The sequence below is a fragment of the Triticum dicoccoides genome, chromosome 6A (assembly GCF_002162155.2).
Source record: "Triticum dicoccoides isolate Atlit2015 ecotype Zavitan chromosome 6A, WEW_v2.0, whole genome shotgun sequence".
Taxonomy (NCBI): domain Eukaryota; kingdom Viridiplantae; phylum Streptophyta; class Magnoliopsida; order Poales; family Poaceae; genus Triticum; species Triticum dicoccoides.
Genome location: NC_041390.1, coordinates 53,803,921 through 53,809,424, shown reverse-complemented (window position 1 = coordinate 53,809,424; position 5,504 = coordinate 53,803,921). Strand labels below are relative to the sequence as shown.

At 42.9% G+C, this 5,504-nt stretch overlaps 1 long non-coding RNA gene across 1 annotated transcript; it reads left to right on the top strand.

The window, feature by feature from the left end:
- Window positions 1–1,026: 1,026 nt before the first annotated feature.
- Window positions 1,027–3,655, top strand: LOC119315168. Its single transcript, XR_005152614.1, has 4 exons — window positions 1,027–1,359; window positions 1,464–1,536; window positions 2,334–2,444; window positions 3,383–3,655. It is a non-coding gene; the product is annotated as an uncharacterized LOC119315168 (long non-coding RNA).
- Window positions 3,656–5,504: the final 1,849 nt, after the last annotated feature.

Genomic DNA, 5,504 nt, shown 5'->3' with positions numbered 1-5,504 from the left:
TTGCGGCTCGGAACCATGTTGGTTCTTGGCCTCGGGCGGCGCTCTTTTGTTCCTTGACGTCATGGCGCTCGACATGTCATAGCGGCTCGTGCTGCGTCCGGTGGCTCTGCGTTTGGATGACCGTTGGTGGATCTCGAGCCACGCGATGGAGGTTGGCCGCCGGTGGTCTAGGCGAGGTGCCGATGGCTGCTGCGGATCTTGGGGCTTCTTCATCGGTGGCAACTTCGATGGTGGTGGTGGTTGGTGGGCTTGCCAGAACCTGTGCAGGATGATGTGAGGTTGAGGTGGTGTGGGAGCTTGGGTGAAGACCCTGTCTCAGCTTTGTGTTGTGCCCAGTGATGGCAATGGCTATGACCATCATTGACCTTCTTGTAGGCATAACTGTTTTGATGTCACACCCCTCCCACGCGGATCGGGCCATCACGACCTCTCTGGGCGAAAAGATTGATCTTGTGTGACTCTGGCCACACCTTGGTGTCGTATTCATCCCACACGCTTCGTCTTAGGAGTTCGGCATCGGCAAGTAGGACCGGTGGATGACGAGGTTGTGGCGTCCAAGCTTCTGTGACAACAATGATGACGGGAGAGATGTGAACAACGCAATAATGTTTTCAGTAGTCGGCTCTTTTTCGACGTGTCTGCGGGATTGCTTCGATTTGTTTATTGCTGTGAAGTCAAAGTTGCGGTAGCGGGTCCATGTGGCATGCCTGGTTTGTCCTTCGTAGTTCTCCATCAAGTTTGGAGTACATTTTATGAGAAACCTAAAGATAATTACTTTTGATTTTTTTTCCCACTGAATACGTGTTGACAGTATTTTTTATATAAAATCTTTTATCAGGTACTCCCGATATTATTTCCCTCTTGCCACTTACTACCAAATTTTACGGCCCATCTTCAATCGGCCACGTACCCACGTCCTCCCATCCCTCACCCCTTTTCCCTTTGAAACCTCCCACGCTGCATCTTCTCTTCTTGCTTCCCCGCCGCCATGCGCCAACCCCGCCGTCACCCATCGACCCGGCTGCGGCGCTGCACACTTCAACCCTCGTTGCCCTCCCTAGTCTAGCAACATCACCTGCTCCCTTCAACTCCCGTCTCGGTCTTTGTGGCCCTCAGATCTAGCAGCCCTCGGCCACGACGTTGTCAGATCTGGTCAGCTTGGCCTCGTTGCCCCAACCAATAGGTGCTCGACACCGCTCCTCAGGACCGCGACGGTCTTCTTCGTCAGCTCTATATTCCTCCACCTCCTACGCCATGTATCGGCCTTCTGCCCTTTCTTGAAGCTCCTCCTCATCCAAGTGGCCACCTGATGTTGCCTGGTGGGCCACGCTCACTCGCGCCTTTGCCTGCCAGTACTAGGTTTGGTCGCCACTTCCTTTGCGCAATTCGTCGAGTAGGTCATCTGTGTGGCGTATGTGTGCTGTTTTAGTGAATGGCTTGTTTTCTGGTGGTTGGGGTTGCAGGATTTCTCTCGTGTCTTTCAAGTTGAATACCGGGGAGATGGAGGAGATGGTGCCATGGCGGGCTACTATGGTGGTGAGGTTCACGTTCTATAGTGAGGCCATTGTTGTTTGCATTTCTGTTTAGGTATATTTTTTGTTTGTATGATTGCTGAAAAACAAAGGCAAGTCTATTAGTTTGGAAAATAAAGTCAAGCCTATGTGTTGAAAAATAGTTCGATTAACTAGTAAGTAGCCATTTGGCGCCAGTGAGGTGAGATAGCTAGCTTGTGTTGATGCATGTATGTTGGATCAAGGGTAGCTAGTTGCAGCAGTTCGAACTAGTACTAGTACATAAGAGAAGAGACACTATGTCAGCATGTGCAATCATGATTGGGGTGTATACTTCATACTATTGTACTCCCTCCGTTCCTAAATATAAGTCTTTTTAAAGATTTCAACAAGTGACTACATACGAAGCAAAATAAATGAATGTATACTTTAAAATATGTCTACATACATCCCTAACTTGTAATCCATTTGAAATGTATAAAAAAACTTATATTTAGGAACGGAGGGAGTATAACTTAACTAGTAGTCCCTGCCCAGACAACTAATTTACATCGAAGAGGTCCTCCATTCATGTAGTGCATACACTCCTTGTTCTTTTTCCTTCAGTTTTGGTTTGTAGATGTACTTGTAAGTTTTTTCATCTCGCTTTTGCTTTTCATTTCAGTATTTTATATTTCTGTAACATTTAGCTCATGTTCCTAAAGCTGATGCATCCATTGACAAGTTAACATCATGTCCTATGTGTTCTTTCTCAATGACATAGAGCAGGGTAGAGCAGGGGTTCTTACTTGTTGTTCTTATACGCACTATGTTATCATGCAGGTGGCAGTTGGGCCTATCTGAAGAGCAATAATGTAATGCTTTTGAGCCTAGGCACATGAAGTCCTATTTGAAAGGGGGCGAGATGATGTTTGTCAACACGAAACTGAAAAGGTTGGCCCATCATCTCTTAGCCACACGTCCCATCTAGTTATGCGCCAATTTAGTTCTAGACAACATGTGCATGGACAAACATATATACGAAAATACATGTATCTTCATCACTAGCATTGAGTTCTAAACTTCTGATAAGAACACTACCCTGTCAATCGACTTCCTTGTTTTGAGACCTTCCTTTTTTATTTGAGATTGTTGTGTCTGAGACGTACTGACCACTTGGCCAGCGTACAATGGCTTTGAAGATCATGCTACAGATAACTTGCTCCGGGACCTACTCTTTTTTATTTTAGCTGATTTCTTAGCTTACCACATTGCATAGGTGGTACTACTGTACTATATATATAATGTATGCACCTGCTTGTGCCCTATTTTCCTAGATGTGGCTCATAATTGAGATATCTATCTATGGACTAGCTGTTTTCTTCACATTAAATCCATCTTAATCAAGGTGCCAGGGGTAAAATTTTGTTGAACTCATATAGGATTTTTTTTACCTGTATCACATCGCCATCTTGGTCTAACAATAGCACATGTGGATTCTGGAGATATGATTAATACATGTAATTAGAAAATTGCCATGTGCTTGGAATTATATGAATGTTACAAGTAATTCGAAAAGCATGATGTGCTCTGAACCATTGCAAACTTACTATGAAATTGAAATCAGTGTGGTTTATTGGTAGAATATTGCTTTAGTGTACATGGCAACCTGTAGTCCTCAATCTTTATTATTTTGAGTATGTGTTCCTGCTTATTCATGTTACCCTGAAAATTGCATGTGAAGGATCAAAAGGTAAATATGTAGTCATACTGCTATATAGCAGCTAACTAGTCAGTTAGAAGATCTAAGTTTTGTCATTGTATGCTCAATTAAACTTCAACTACATTACATCATTTTCATCTCCCTTACAACGAGTCTAATCATTTCTTAGGAATGTGAAACAGCACTAGAAGAGTCGTGATCTATGGCAAGGGTGATGATGTCTATGGCGATGATTGTCATGATCTATATGGCGATGAGCGTTATGATCCATATGGTGATGAAGGGTGATGAGTCTAATGATCTTTCTTCAGGACATGCAACAAAGTGAACTTCTAAAGTTTTGGTCAATTTTAGTTTAGGCATAATGCTTCGAGCATTATATATTAGTTACTATTCTGTTTTGCATTTCAAACTTCCTAGATAGATCATGATGACAAATGTAATCTGGATGCGCGTCATTAGGGTTATGATATTTTGAAAGTTGCGCTAAATATAATATATGTTACTTGGTCATGTGTCGTTGTGCAATTATGAGATACTCCCTTCGTCCCAAAATGTAAGATGTTTTTTGACACTATCATAGTGTAAAAAACATCTTACATTTTGGGATGGGGTAGTATATTTGAAGTGGAAAGCACCTTGAGGGGTGACTAATGGCCTGCGATACAACAAACATCTCAAGTACAGAGACTTCACTCTCGGTGAATCTCTATATTGATGGTCTTTGTTGGGCTCTCAACCATAGGAATCCCCGAAGGGGTGTATACATAGTCGGCTATCATAATAGCTTTCGGTTTCATTATCCTCTCGGTTATAACAATCCCTGAAGGATTCCGTTCTCCTCTTGGTTATAACAAACCCTGAAGGGTCAAATATACCATCATCTATTGCGAAAGCCAATGGGAAGTAATAACAGTCAGAAAAATAAATACCCGACGGGGAACTGTCAGCTATAAGTGTCGTCAAGTTTATGTGAAGCGGCTGGCGACCAAAACGTGCCCGGCGGCTCACCGTCAGCTAATTACCCTAGGAGAAGGTATTATCCAACAGTATCGTCGGCTATGAGTGTAATGGCCGACCAAGCATAGCCGACGGGAGATTGCCGACGGTGTACCGTCAGTTATATGGAAATCCGACGGTGAAGTGAAATATCCGATGGTAATTTGACCCTCGGTTATAATGAAAAATCTAGTAGTGTTCACTCCAGATGATCGCCTGCTGCACCTGAAAATTTTGAAGATACTCTCCGATGTTTCCACGATACCCTGACGGGTTGAACTTATGCCTTCCTTATTATGTGTGAACTCGAAAGTTTTCACGAGTCATACTCTTCTGGTATTTTGCTGAATAAAATTTCTACACTACAACTTCATCAAAAGCGAGAAGTAAAATTAAAGTTTATGCATGGAAGAAGTGGGAGTCAACCTTGAGCCTTTGCGTTCATGCCCATGGACCCGATGTGAAACTTATCGTCGAAGCTTCTTGTAAATGATATTAATCCCCTTGTTATAAGTTCGTCCTGTATCTATGTTTGATCCTTTGCAATCATGGTTCCGACCATGATTGTTCTCATTTGATTCTATTTCTCAGACAAGTTAAAGTACTTGCCTTCTGCAGATCAGTACGCCTTCCTAGCCTTTATTTTGATCTACCTTCGAGTATTACCCCCTGGTATCTCGAGGATATCAACCCATTGCACTTCATCTTATGAATTTCTGATGAAGTAGTACCTTTGCCCGTCATAATCACTCCACGGGTTCTGGTTTGTCATCAATCGAGAATGTCGATAAGTGAATCAATTCCGCACCCTAATTCAATAACTCTAAGTAATCTTCATTGCTTATGAGTTTATTAATCCTTCAAGTCATTCCTAGCCTGATCGGCTATATCATTATCGTGCAACTTTTTAACTTTGCTACCTGGTCCTTCTTCCCGGAGCACAACTTTTCAACGATGAGCTAAGCTTACGTCGACTTTCCTCGTCTTATCATTTCGCCTGGTACAACAAGCTTGATTCCGAGTTTGTGACGTACCCGTGGTTCCAATAACTTTCGCTTCATCATTCCTTTGACTTGATGTCATCGCTGATCGATTACACCTTCATGAAATCTCTCGACAATTGTGTCGTGATCATCATCAACATTTTGAGCTCGTCCAGGATATCAATCGAATTCATGATGGGAAATACCATCCTTGCCCCTCGATGGTTTGTGTAATCATCGACAACATTCTTGCCTCCCCCCAACACAAACTTGTTCATGTTTTGTGTTGTACCTTGATTTCCTTACTAT